Source organism: Oncorhynchus kisutch, linkage group LG13, assembly GCF_002021735.2.
Source record: "Oncorhynchus kisutch isolate 150728-3 linkage group LG13, Okis_V2, whole genome shotgun sequence".
NCBI classification, from domain to species: Eukaryota; Metazoa; Chordata; class Actinopteri; order Salmoniformes; family Salmonidae; genus Oncorhynchus; species Oncorhynchus kisutch.
Genome location: NC_034186.2, coordinates 10339482 through 10352385, shown reverse-complemented (window position 1 = coordinate 10352385; position 12904 = coordinate 10339482).

Genomic DNA, 12904 nt, shown 5'->3' with positions numbered 1-12904 from the left:
AACCTTTGACTATATCCCGGAGGAAGTGAATATGTTGATAGGAATATATGAATGGTATGTTTCGTTATTATAGACTTTCTCCTTGTCATAATGTAACATGCATATTTTCCTTATTTAAAATCATACAAATCCCTAAATATCTGTCAGAACCTTTCCGTACTTTTTTCCCCCGTATGATCCGTTTCTTCACTTCCTGTTTAGAGGAATCACAGACTCAAGCTTAATCATACCGCAGTCCCCATTGCTCATTATGTTCCTGAAAAACAATATCATGGGAAAGGTACACAATGTATTACTGTATAAGTTACACTTGTCATAACACTTACTATGGCCTCACAAGTTATATTTTCAGTTCCTGTCTTCACCAGTTACCAAACACTTCAGCCCAGTCCATCTCGTTCGCTCCCATTTCTCTGTGAGACGATGAAGGAAATCCATTTCATTAGTAATTGACTTGAGAAGAAGTGCAGTGGGGGAGAACGGAGAAACGGAGCAGTGGTCTGGTTGTTTGACTAACGGAGCCCTCTCAGTGGGTGTGATGGTGGCGTGATGGGTAAAACTCAGAAGTCAGCTATCACTTTAAAACATGCTGGTCCTTATCTCTGTCACAGGGCCTAATAGAGTAATGAATCAACATAAAGCCTGGGCCTCTCCTAAACGGGCCGTTGCTCCTCGACGAACAGCATAGCCGTAGTCCCACCAACGCTGGGTTTGGGGATTTGGGGAGTTCACCTACCCGAGTTGTGGCTGTAGTAGTTGTCCACATATGGCTAGACGGAATCTGACCCAGCATTTATGAAATGGATCCACATTTGTGCCTTAAGAGTAAAAAGCTTTATTTCAATGTTGAGTAATGATGATGAAGAGATGCTCGCTGTATGGATAATAAGCAGAGGCTGGCATTGACAAGAGAACTCGCCAAACGAGTCTGCGAGGTACCCACGAATGACAAATTAAGAATTAGTCTGGTCGATGTATTCAAGTGGCAGACAGACAGCGGCTGCATTGTGCTGGACTTATTGGGTGTTGAAAGCTTCCAATGGAAGCTATTTGGCCTTCAGTAGTTTGAAAATGTCATTTTTTTCCACATGGTGTATTAGAGTGACTATGTTTCACAATGAAGTTATTCACTCAACCATAACGATAATCCTTTGCTACATGTAGGTCAACTGTACATCAATCGATTACTTCACTCAATGTGAAAATACACAATGGCCTACTCTTTTAAACTGGACATTTTTGCGTCTTCATTCATCTTTCAATAGCTCTTTCTTTTTCAAAAGCTGAAGAACATGTGCACGTCTAGGTACGTTTTGCAGGTGCTAGAGTCAATGTTATATTACAGTTGAAGTTGGAAGTTTACATACACTTAGGTTGGAGTCATTAAAACTCGTTTTTCAACCACAAACTAGTTTTGGCAAGTTATTTAGGACATCTACTTTGTGCATGACACAAGCCATTTTCCCAACAATTGTTTACAGACAGATTTTTCATTGAATCACAATTCTAATGAGTCAGAAGTTTACATACACTAAGTTGACTGTGACTTTAAACAGCTTCAGAAATTTCTAGAAAATGATGTCATGGCTTTAGAAGATTCTGATAGGCTAATTGACATAATTTGAAGCAATTGAAGGTGTACCTGTGGTGTATTTCAAGGCCTACTTTCAAACGCAGTGCCTCTTTGCTTGACATCATTGGAAAATCAAAATAAATCAGCCAAGACCTCAGAAAAAAATCGTAGCCCTCCACAAGTCTGGTTTATCCTTGGGAGCAATTTCCAAACACCTGAACGTACCACATTCATCTGTACAAACAACAGTACGCAAGTATAAACACCATGGGACCACGCAGCCGTCATATCGCTCAGGAAGGAGACACATTCTGTCTCCTAGAGATGAATGTACTTTGATGAAAAAAGTGCAAATCAATCCCAGAACAACAAATCAAATCAAATGTATTTATTTATATAGCCCTTCTTACATCAGCTGATATCTCAAAGTGCTCTACAGAAACCCAACCTAAAACCCCAAACAGCAAGCAATGCAGGTGTAGAAGCACAGTGGCTAGGAAAAACTCCCTAGAAAGGAACCAGGTTATGAGGGGTGGCCAGTCCTCTTCTGGCTGTGCCGGGTGGAGATTATAACAGAACATGGCCAAGATGTTCAAATGTTCATAAATGACCAGCATGGTCAAATAATAATAATCACAGTAGTTGTCGAGGGTGCAGCAAGTCAGCACCTCAGGAGTAAATGTCAGTTGGCTTTTCATAGCCGATCATTAAGAGTATCTCTACCGCTCCTGCTGTCTCTAGAGATTTTAAAACAGCAGGTCTGGGACAGGTAGCACGTCTGGTGAACAGGTCAGGGTTCCATAACCGCAGGCAGAACAGCTGAAACTGGAGCAGCAGCACGGCCAGGTGGACTGGGGACAGCAAGGAGTCATCATTCCAGGTAGTCTTGAGGCATGGTCCTAGGGCTCAGGTCCTCCGAGAGAGAGAAAGAAAGAGAGAATTAGAGAGAGCATACTTAAATTCACACAGGACACCGGATAATACAGGTGAAGTACTCCAGATATAACAAACTGACCCTAGCCCCCCGACACAAACTACTGCAGTATAAATACTGGAGGCTGAGACAGGAGGGGTCAGGATACATTGTGGCCCCATCCGATGATACCCCCGGACAGGGCCCAACAGGAAGGATATAACCCCACCCACTTTTCCAAAGCACAGCCCCCACACCACTAGAGGGAAATCTTCAACCACCAACTTACCATCCTGAGACAAGGCCGAGTATTGCCCACAACGATCTCCGCCACGGCACAACCCAAGGGGGGGCGCCAACCCAGACAAGAAGATCACGTCAGTGACTCAACCCACTCAAGTGACGCACCCCCTCCTAGGGACGGCATGAAAGAGCACCAGTAAGCCAGTGACTCAGCCCCTGCAATAGGGTTAGAGGCAGAGAATCCCAGTGGAGAGAGGGGAACCGGCCAAGCAGAGAGAGCAAGGGTGGTTCGTTGCTCCAGAGCCTTTCCGTTCACCTTCACACTCCTGGGCCAGACTACACTCAATCATATGACCCACTGAAGAGATGAGTCTTCTGTAAAGATTTAAAGGTTGAGACCGAGTCTGCGTCTCTCACATGGGTAGGCAGACCATTCCATAAAAATTGAGCTCTATAGGAGAAAGCTCTGCCTCCAACTGATTGCTTAGAAATTCTAGGGACAATTAGGAGGCTTGCGTCTTGTGACGTGTACGTGTAGGTATGTACGGCAGGACCAAATCAGAAAGATAGGTAGGAGCAAGCCCATGTAATGCTTTGTAGATTAGCAGTAAAACCTTGAAATCAGCCCTTGCCTTAACAGGAAGCCAGTGTAGGGAGGCTAGCACTGGAGTAATATGATAAAATCTTTTGGTTCTAGTCAGGATTCTAGCAGCCGTATTTAGCACTAACTGAAGTTTATTTAGTGCTTTATCCAGGTAGCCGGAGAGTAAAGCATTGCAGTAGTCTAACCTAGAAGTAACAAAAGCATGGATTCATTTTTCTGCATAATTTTTGGACAGAAAGTTTCAGATTTTTGCAATGTTACGTAGATGGAAAAAAGCTGTCCTTGAAACAGTCTTGATATGTTCGTCAAAAGAGAGATTAGGGTCCAGAGTAACGCTGAGGTCCTTCAGTTTTATTTGAGACGACTGTACAACCATCAAGATGAATTGTCAGATTCAACAGAAGATCTCTTTGTTTCTTGGGACCTAAAACAAGCACCGCTGTTTTGTCCGAGTTTAAAAGTAGAACGTTTGCAGCCATCCACCTCCTTATGTCTGAAACACAGGCTTCTAGTGAGGGCAATTTTGGGGCTTCACCATTTTTCATTGAAATGTACAGCTGTGTGTCATCCGCATAGCAGTGAAAGTTAACATTATGTTTTCGAATGACATCCCCAAGAGGTAAAATATATAGTGAAAACAATAGTGGTCCTAAAACGGAACCTTGAGGAACACCACAATTTACAGTTGATTTGTCAGAGGCAAACCATTCACAGAGACAAACTGATATTTTTCCGACAGATAAGATCTAAACCAGGCCAGAACTTGTCCGTGTAGACCAATTTGGGTTTCCAATCTCTCCAAAAGAATGTGGTGATCTATGGTATCAAAAGCAGAACTAAGGTCTAGGTGCACGAGGACAGATGCAGAGCATCGGTCTGACGCCATTAAAAGGTAATTCACCACCTTCACAAGTGCAGTCTCAGTACTATGATGGGGTCTAAAACCAGACTGAAACATTTCGTATACATTGTTTGTCTTCAGGAAGGCAGTGAGTTGCAACAGCTTTTTCTACAATTTTTGAGAGATATGGAAGATTCGATATAGGTCGATAGTTTTTAATATTTTCTGGGTCAAGGTTTGGATTTTTCAAGAGAGGCTTTATTACTGCCAATTTTTGTGAGTTTGGTACACATCCGATAGAAAGCTGTTTATTATGTTCAACATAGGAGGGCCAAGCACAGGAAGCAGCTCTTTCAGTAGTTTAGTTGGAATAGGGTCCAGTATGCAGCTTGAAGGTTTAGTATTTATGATTATTTTCATCATTGTGTCAAGAGATATAGTACTAAAACACTTGAGTGTCTCTCTTGAGCCTAGGTCCTGGCAGAGTTGTGCAGACTCAGGACTACTGAGCTTTGGAGGAACACTCAGATTTAAAGAGGAGTCCGTAATTTGCTTTCTAATGATCATGATCTTTTCCTCAAAGAAGTTCATAAATGTATTACTGCTGAAGTGAAAGCCATCCTCACTTGGGGAATGCTGCTTTTTATTTAGCTTTGCGACAGTATCAAAAATACATTTTGGATTGTTCTTATTTTTCTCAATTTAAGTTGGAAGAATAGGATGATCGAGCAGCAGTGAGGGCTCTTCGATACTGCACGGTGCTGTCTTTCCAAACTAGTCGGAAGATTTCCAGTTTGGTGTGGCGCCATTTCCGTTCCAATTTTCCCGAAGCTTGCTTCAGAGCTCGGGTATTTTCTGTATACCAGGGAGCTAGTTTCTTATGACAAATGGTTTTAGTTTTTAGGGGTGCAACTGCATCTAGGGTATTGCGCAAGGTTAAATTGAGTTCCTCAGTTAGGTGGTTAACTGATTTTGGTCCTCTGACGTTCTTGGGTAGGCAGAGGGAGTCTGGAAGGGCATCATCATATCAAGATTATGATCAGTGATTAGTTCATTGACTATAACTGCTTTTGAAGTGAGGGATCTAACATGAAGTTGTCCTATTTTGAGATGTGAGGTATCACGATCTCTTTCAATAATGGCAGGAATGGAGGAGGTCTTTATCCTAGTGAGATTGCTAAGGCGAACACCGCCATGTTTAGTTTTGCCCAACCTAGGTTGAGGCACAGACACGGTCTCAATGGGGATAGCTGAGCTGACTACATTGACTGTGCTAGTGGCAGACTCCACTAAGATGGCAGGCTGGCTAACAGCCTGCTGCCTGGCCTGCACCCTATTTCATTGTGGAGCTAGAGGAGTTAGAGCCCTGTCTATGTTGGTAGATAAGATTAGAGCACCCCTCCAGCTAGGATGGAGTATGTCACTCCTCAGCAGGCCAGGCCTGGTCCTGTTTGTGGGTGAGTCCCAGAAAGAGGGCCAATTATCTACCATTTCGATATATTTTTTTTTTGGGGGGGGGGTCAGAAAACAGTTTTCAACCAGCGATTGAGTTGTGAGACTCTGCTGTAGAGCTCATCACTCCCCCTAACTGGGAGGGGGCCAGCAAAGGACCTTGTGAAGATGCTGGAGGAAACAGGTACAAAAGTATCTACAGTGCCTTGCGAAAGTATTCGGCCCCCTTGAACTTTGTGAACTTTTGCCACATTTCAGGCTTCAAACATAAAGATATAAAACTGTATTTTTTTGTGAAGAATCAACAACAAGTGGGACACAATCATGAAGTGGAACGACATTTATTGGATATTTCAAACTTTTTTTAACAAATCAAAAACTGAAAAATTGGGCGTGCAAAATTATTCAGCCCCTTTACTTTCAGTGCAGCAAACTCTCTCCAGAAGTTCAGTGAGGATCTCTGAATGATCCAATGTTGACCTAAATGACTAATGATGATAAATACAATCCACCTGTGTGTAATCAAGTCTCCGTATAAATGCACCTGCACTGTGATAGTCTCAGAGGTCCGTTAAAAGCGCAGAGAGCATCATGAAGAACAAGGAACACACCAGGCAGGTCCGAGATACTGTTGTGAAGAAGTTTAAAGCCGGATTTGGATACAAAAAGATTTCCCAAGCTTTAAACATCCCAAGGAGCACTGTGCAAGCGATAATATTGAAATGGAAGGAGTATCAGACCACTGCAAATCTACCAAGACCTGGCCGTCCCTCTAAACTTTCAGCTCATACAAGGAGAAGACTGATCAGAGATGCAGCCAAGAGGCCCATGATCACTCTGGATGAACTGCAGAGATCTACAGCTGAGGTGGGAGACTCTGTCCATAGGACAACAATCAGTCGTATATTGCACAAATCTGGCCTTTATGGAAGAGTGGCAAGAAGAAAGCCATTTCTTAAAGATATCCATAAAAAGTGTTGTTTAAAGTTTGCCACAAGTCACCTGGGAGACACACCAAACATGTGGAAGAAGGTGCTCTGGTCAGATGAAACCAAAATAGAATTTTTTGGCAACAATGCAAAACATTATGTTTGGCGTAAAAGCAACACAGCTCATCACCCTGAACACACCATCCCCACTGTCAAACATGGTGGTGGCAGCATCATGGTTTGGGCCTGCTTTTCTTCAGCAGGGACAGGGAAGATGGTTAAAATTGATGGGAAGATGGATGGAGCCAAATGCAGGACCATTCTGGAAGAAAACCTGATGGAGTCTGCAAAAGACCTGAGACTGGGACGGAGATTTGTCTTCCAACAAGACAATGATCCAAAACATAAAGCAAAATCTACAATGGAATGGTTCAAAAATAAACATAACCAGGTGTTAGAATGGCCAAGTCAAAGTCCAGACCTGAATCCAATCGAGAATCTGTGGAAAGAACTGAAAACTGCTGTTCACAAATGCTCTCCATCCAACCTCGAGCTCGAGCTATTTTGCAAGGAGGAATGGGAAAAAATGTCAGTCTCTCGATGTGCAAAACTGATAGAAGCGACTTACAGCTGTAATCGCAGCAAAAGGTTGCGCTACAAAGTATTAACTTAAGGGGGCTGAATAATTTTGCACGCCCAATTTTTCAGTTTCTGATTTGTTTTAAAACTTTGAAATATCCAATAAATGTCGTTCCACTTCATGATTGTGTCCCACTTGTTGTTGATTCTTCACAAAAAAATACAGTTTTATATCTTTATGTTTGAAGCCTGAAATGTGGCAAAAGGTCGCAAAGTTCAAGGGGGCCGAATACTTTCCCTCACCAACTTCAAACATCAGCTATCTGAGCAGCTAACCGATCGCTGCAGCTGTACACCCTTTTCACCTACCTCATCCCCATACTGTTTTTATTTATTTACTTTTCTGCTCTTCTGCACACCAATATCTCTACCTGTACATGACCATCTGATCTTTTATCACTCCAGTGTTAATCTGCAAAATTGTAATTATTTGCCTACCTCCTCATGCCTTTTGCACACATTGTATATAGACCCCCCCTTTGTTTTCTACTGTGTTATTGACTTGTTAATTGTTTACTCCATGTGTAACTCTTTGTTGTATGCTCACACTGCTATGCTTTATCTTGGCCAGGTCGCAGTTGCAAATGAGAACTTGTTCTCAACTAGCCTACCTGGTTAAATAAAGGTGAAATGAAATGAAAAAAGAACACCATCCCAACAGTGAAGCACGGGGTTGGCAGCATCATGTTGTTGGGGTGCTTTGCTGCAGGAGGGACTGGTGCACTTCACAAAATAGATGGCATCATGAGGGAGGAAAAGTATGTTGATATATTGAAGTAACATCTCAAGACATCAGTCACGAAGTTAAAGCTTGGTCACAAATGGGTCTTCCAAATGAACAATGACCCAAGCATACTTCCAATGTTGTGGCAAAATGGCTTAAGGACAACAAAGTTAAGGTATTGGAGTGGCCATCACAAAACCCTGACCTCAATCCTATAGAAAATGTGTGGGCAGAACTGAAAAAGCGTGTGCGAGCAAGGATGCCTACAAACCTGACTCAGTTACACCAGCTCTGTCAGGAGGAATGGGCCAAAATTCACCCAACTTATTGTGGGAAGCTTGTGGAAGGCTACCTGAAACATTTGACCCAAGTTAAACAATTTAAAGGCAACGCTACCAAATACTAATTGAGTGTATGTAAACTTCTGACCCACTGGGAATGTGAATAAATAAATAAAAGCTGAAATTTCACATTCTCAAAATAAAGTGGTGATCCTATCTGACCTAAGATTTTAACTAGGATTAAATGTCAGCAATTGTGAAAAACTGAGTTTAAATGTATTTGGCTAAGGTGTATGTAAACCTCCGACTTCAACTGTATATAGTTATAGGTATATTATATATTTATATTATATATTCATAGTTATATTATATAGTTTTAGTTATATTATATAAAATAGTTAGTTATAGTTATTATAAATTACACAAGTTGCATAGTGGTTAGAGCGTTGGACTAGTAACCGAAAGGTTAAAAATATGTCTTTCTGCCCCTGAACAAGCCAGTTAACCCACTGTTCCCTGGTAGGCCGTCATTGTAAATAATAATTTGTTCTTAACTGGCTTGCCTCTTTAAATAAAGGTTAAATAATTATATAGTTATTTTTATATTGTATTATATGGTTATATTATATTATAGTTATTTATAGTTATATTATGTGGTTATACTTATAATATATGCGTATATTATGTAGTTATATTATTAGTTATATTATTTTATATAGTTATAGGCAAACGTTTTTGTCGTAAAACGTATCAATAAAATGACCTGGGAGCATGAACAGCAGTGTGCAGCGTTTTCCTTTGGATTTTTCATAAGCTCTTTCTTTTTCCAATGCGATTCTGCTTTCTTTTTTTCTGTCTCACAGCATATCTCATTGTCTATTCAGTATCTGTACTTTGCCACCAAGTGTTTGGATATTTTTTCAAAGTGAAAATGAATATGTATGAGAACACAAATCAGTCTCACACTTACCAGAAATGGTTCATTCATAGGATAACCTTTACATTTGCACAGAAATGGTTCTGAACATGCTGTTCTGTAGAAATCTTCTCCTGAGATGCTAACATTCTGACAGGAGTATATCTGTCTCCACTTGCAGCTCTGTACTTCATGTTCTCAGCTCATTCTCAAACCATGTTTAATGTTGTCACAGGGATTATGCAAGCCTTTCATATCCATCCCTTCCATTCAATCTGCATGAATTCATGACTGGGCCCTTCACAGTAGCGTAGCTGGCTAGGCTTGTGTTCAAATCTAGCTCTTGGTGTAAATAGACACTGTTTAATTCTGACCTTCAAAGATAATAAATACATTCAGCAATTTCCAATGGCTTTGAAATGCAGGTTCTCTGTGTGAATTCTTCTGGAGCTAGAGAGGGACGGAGACAATGTACTAAATTGTTCAATATTAAAGGGAATGGGTCTCCTGGTTGTTCGATGTATCTGGCCCTCATCCCTGGAGGATGAAACAGTCGTACAGTCGTATTGTAGTGAGCATACACACAGCACAGCCTCCTGGTCAATTCTCAGTCAGTCAGCATCCACTACTGAGCCTGTTAGTGTTTCACAGGATACCATCAAACTATTTTTCACTCCCCGACAGAGAATGTTGAGAAAAAGAAACTCACTAACATATTACCATTTTTGTACACAAAAAAAAAGGAGTATACATATTTTGATCGAGTCAAAGAGAAAAAATGAGGACGAAACCAACGCTTCACGTACAGTAAGCAGGATACAAGTCCGAGTTAACAGATTCAAAAAAACAGATACATTTTAACGCATTGACCATTGTCTGGGAGTCTACGGCCATCAGAGTTTCTAGACCTGGACAGAGTTGTCTGTTGTGGAGATGTATTATACCACAGGACGATGGTGTCCGCAGTATCTGATCCTCTCATATCTACCAGGAGTGTTTAGGAGTAGGGGCTAAGAGGATAACTTCTGACAGGGACATACCAGGAGTGTTTAGGAGTAGGGGCTAAGAGGATAACTTCTGACAGGGACAGGCCATACAACTTTATATGACCCTAAAATGGAGCGAGTTATACGAAGAAAAAAAAGACTGAAGGTGTTACAGCTCTTTTTCCAGTTTACAGTGAGCATGAAGAATATAGCACTGTGTGTGTGACACTTCACTGACATTTAAATGTCTCCCAGTCTTTTGGCTGCCGCGTCTGTGTGTGAGAAGGGTTACGGTACGATTTCCTTTACAGGAGGCTGCTTACAGCGGTGGCACTTAGGTATTCTCAGACTCTGCATGCCTCTGAGAGACGAATATAATGGTTCCCATTTTATCATTTTGTTTTGCTTCTGTGTCTGACTCGGGGGAGGGCTGCGGCTTGACATGTCGATGCATTGGCTTCCCTCCGTGGAGCAGACCTCTAAATCCTTTTACTCACAACCCTCCCTGGCTAACACCCCACTGGGAAGGCTTTGCATCCGAAATGTTCAATTAGTTATTCCTGTTCGCTTTGAATTAAACATTTTCCAGCTGCCTCACTCTCTAACAACATCAGGCCTCTGGGCAAGGTGTTGTTGAGAATGGGTGGTGCACCCTTCATTTAGTCTCATCTCCTCTTTATTATGTTTTTCCTTTTCTCCTCCCCCTCCACTATCCTGAGATTCACTGGAGAGACGATGTGCTAGAATCTATTACCTCTGCAGGGGAGTTGAGGTTGGAGTTCAGATTAGTTTCCGGTCATGTTTTGTTGTGTCAGCCGAGTGCAGAAGAAGCTCGCCCATTAGGGCTTTAGGGACAGAGCCCCACTTGTGAATGGTTAACAAAATAAAAAGTTAAACACTTCTGATTAAAAAAAAGATGTATAAATATAATGCATGGATTATGTTTTAAATGCTCATAAAAGTTCAGTAAATGTGTACATTTTCCTGTTTTCAAAAATATATTGTTCAAAACAAGCTGTTCAGTTACTTAATACTCTGCCCCATCAGTGACTGCCAGCAGCCCCCGACTCCTTGGGTGCATAGGTTGTGCGATCATTGCTTGAATTGTTTTGCCAGCTATTTGCTATGAGGGAGCACTGCCCCAATGAATTCGCAGGATTTCACAGCATACATTATAACAGCACAAAGCAAATGGACTGTCCCGGTCAAATGTGTGTCCGTTCATTCACAACTTCTGGGTCTGATCTAGTCTCCATCCCAATTAGTCTCTTTGCCAGATGGCTTTCTTCCGCACGTGACACTAACGTTAAATCCGAAAATGTGGTCGGAGGCTCCGTATGCAATTGCAGAGCCACTGGAAACACACAGAGGCTAAATTGATCTCTGTACCGCATCACTGTGCACCTCCCAAATGTTGTAACAATGTGGAGGGCTCTGTATAGCTCCGCATTGACATTATTGGTTGATGGTAGGTGGGGGCAGGAGGTCCTGTATAAACACAAAATCACTTTCTTGCCAACTTCAGTCACAACCGCTCTGCTCAACCGTTCTGCACTGCTCCGTGAAGCACAAGCAGTATGAATGCCCTGACTTCTGCAGAGGCCGTATCACTGTAAATACTGCACGGCCAATGCAGATGTCAGATTGACCATGCAGCGCCTTAGTTTGAAATCACATTTTAAGAGGATATATAAAAAAATAGACAGGCTTTATGATTTTGTAGCTGTGGTAACTAGTGACGACCGTTCTCACTGGTGCACTCGTTTGTTCATGACCTGGCTGCTCGTTCTAAACACGGGCATCATGTGCAGCAGTGGTCATTCGGTTTTTGACATGCAAAAGTGAAATAGGTGTATTTATGCTGTTCAAATGCACAGATCGCTTCATATATCTTCTCAAAGAAAATACCGGTATTTCGGAAACTTGGCATCATATTTCTGTAATGCTACTTTGTTGACAACTCCAACCACCTCGCGCCCTGGGTATTCAGCCAATCAGCGACCGCCGCTGGCAGAGTGTTTGTCTGGCACAAACAAGCTCTGTGAACGGAAGTCCGGGTTGAGGAAGTTGAAGGCTGAACTGGGGCACTTTAATGACCAGGCCTTGTGACGTGCTGTAGAGCCAGCTGTTTGGCAGGGCCAGGGCTCTGGGTTGCAGGACGCCAGCAGAAAGCTGTTTGTAGTACCTGCCTCAGGCACTGACCCCTGCAGTCCCCCTCGCTGGGTGTAATCTACAAAGACAATACTGGCAGAGTAGCCCGGCAACAAGGCTGCTAGCAAGGCTTTTCATCTCGCTAAGTGTTCCACTGGCAAATGGAATGCTTTTTTCCCCACCCCTGTGAAAGATTAAATCTAACTCTGCTAAAGAGGCTGAAATTGAATTAATTTTAGCTCTGAATTTGGAGTTTACTGACTTGGCAATTACCTTGTCCTGCATCAACTATTGACAATAGCTAGATGTAGTTCTGATCAACATTACCTTGTCATCATCCTCACCATCATAAGGGCTTGCAAGTAAGTAGTTCACTGTATACCTGTTGTATTCAGCGGATGTGACAAATAAAATGTGATCATAAATATAATCTATATATATCACCACCTTTATCATCATTACATCTGTGCAAAGCAATGTATTACAGGGCAAATGTAACTGTGTAGAAACATGCCCAATTCAGTCCCAAAACTGTTGCATTCCAAACCCCCTTTATGAGATGTTTTCCACAGAGATTAGACTCCTTGATGGGTAAAGGGAGTCTAAATAGGCCATAGTGGTGAAATAATTACAATTTAGCATTAACACTGGA